The 2,240-nt window shown below is 32.2% G+C and overlaps 1 pseudogene; it reads right to left on the bottom strand.

The window, feature by feature from the left end:
- Nucleotides 1–496: 496 nt before the first annotated feature.
- LOC122109998 lies at nucleotides 497–596 on the bottom strand (annotated as a pseudogene).
- Between the last annotated feature and the right edge of the window lie 1,644 nt (nucleotides 597–2,240).

Here is a 2,240-nt window from a genome sequence, read left to right as displayed (position 1 = left end):
TAAACAAAGGAGGAGGCTGCAATGCTTGGTAAGAAATGTATGCATTATCCTGCCCATGTAATTGTAACCCCTCTGTACAGTATGTTCTCAAATAAAATAAAATAAAATTAAAAAAAAATGTTTTGTAAAGATTATGCTATGTAAAGGCTATTCTAAGGTGAGGATTTAACGCACTGATGTCAAACTAACTTTCAGTTCAATGAATTACATATATTGTTACATTTGCCTTTTTTAATTTTTTTATTGTGAAAATACTGTACAGAGGGTTTACAATTACATGGGCAAGATAATGAGTACATTTCTCATCAAGCATTGTAGCCTCCTCCTGTATTTACCCTTCCCATCCATTCCCATCCTTCCCCTGCTCCCCCACTCAATCCTCCCTGCTACCCCTCCACCCGCACAAAGTTGTAAAATTCATTTTTCGACATAACGACTTGTATTTTTGTAATCAATTTTTTAATAACTGTTTTTCATTTCTTGCATCTCAAGAATGAAAAATATGGAATAATTCACAAATTTTCATATCATCCTTATGCAAATGCCATGATAATCTCTATATTGTAGTAATTTGGGTAAACGTCCTGCTGAAGCATGTAGTATCCTGTAAATTTAAGTAGTTATTGATGCAATCTTTATACAGGCATATATCCTTGGTTGACTGTTTGTAACTAGGAAACCTTATTGTTCCTAAAAATGTTATTGATCTTACTTCTCTAAAATTCTGTTTATATTGTGAAAAGCTTATATTGTTTGGTCGATTGCTCACATTTGCAATTTTTTGTCAATGACTATTTTAAGTCTTTTTCATTTTAAATTTGATCATACTTTGAAGCCTTTATAGCTAGGTCCAAAGGTGATTGTTTTTCAAGTAATTATTTATAAACTGAGTTAGCTATGTGGAGTTAATGGATTCAAAGTAAGCCTTGCTTACGAGCTACTTCTAAACTTCTGCAGCTTAAAAATTCCTAAATGATGTCTTACTGGTACAAATGTCTACCTGACCCTTTACTCTTCTTCCCTGTACCAACAGACCAATCAGAATATCTTACCCTGACAGCGTAGATTTTCTTATTGGAACAAAACTAATATTAGTTAAAAGGGATCATAGAGAGATAAACAGTTAAGGCAGAATCTTTTAGGCTAGAAGGTATTTTATCAAAATATAATTGTTTTTTATACCTAACATTTCAAAAGTAGCTAAAGCCAAGAAGGTGAAAAAAATTTCACATGCATGATTACCAAATGTCCTGGCCAGTCTACCATCCATCCAGGCAGGAATTTACACTACTGCCTTTCTTTCATCAAATATTTTCATAGTTACAAGAGAAGTCTAGATGTTTCTCCTCGATATTAGGCCTTAAATTGGTAATGTTTTAATCACAGTGTTTCCTCTTGTCTTTAGGCTGTAAATCTCCAAATGGTAAAGCTTTAGGTCCAACTCTACCAAACATTGAGGTAGAAATAATGGAATAATATTTTAAAAGACAGTTGCCTTTGATACCGTAACCACAACAGAACATTGCAAAACATGTGCCTTTTTTATTATATTTTATAGTTATATATTTTATATTTATACGTGCTGATATTTTATTTCACACAGTGGAACTTACTAGAATTAATTGATAATTTGACAAATAAATAGATATTTATTACAATAAATAGATTGGAATATAAATAATAAGGTTTAGAATGTAAATTAGAATATAAAAAGTATCAATGCAATGTCTTTGGTATAAACTTGTGATATGTTCTAAGTATTCTTGGTCTTCTGAATTCACATTGTAAAAAAAAAACAATTGTTTTCCTCTAATCTATAAGGGATTTTACTCTGCTGCTCTGTCCATTGTTTTAACTCACTGGTTGCAAAATGTTTTTCTCTATATTTCTGAAGCATTTCTACTGATTGTACCCAAATTTTGCTGATACGATATCTAAAAGGTATTATTCTTCTGCAGGACCCACGGGTCCTAGGATCCCAGGTCTTAGTTATCCTCTTCATCTGATAACAAGGGGAAGATTTCTCACCTAGGCTCATGAAACATGCCAACAGAAAGTAATTGAAAATCCATCTCAATTCCTTATGACACCAGAATTAGTGGTAAGCAATTGTGTAATGCAATGCAACTTAAAATGAAAGATGAGATCACAAAATCTGAGAGAAAGTACAGTAATTCAAACTTTCAGTTTACAAATGACCAGCCCATATGAGTGACCAAGATCACAAATGTCACAAAATT

This window comes from Dipodomys spectabilis, unplaced genomic scaffold (assembly GCF_019054845.1).
Source record: "Dipodomys spectabilis isolate Male_0828 unplaced genomic scaffold, ASM1905484v1 ptg000072l, whole genome shotgun sequence".
In the NCBI taxonomy this organism is placed as follows: Eukaryota; Metazoa; Chordata; class Mammalia; order Rodentia; family Heteromyidae; genus Dipodomys; species Dipodomys spectabilis.
The sequence above is the reverse complement of the archived record's forward strand: the minus strand, read 5'-3'. Positions and strand labels throughout refer to the sequence as shown.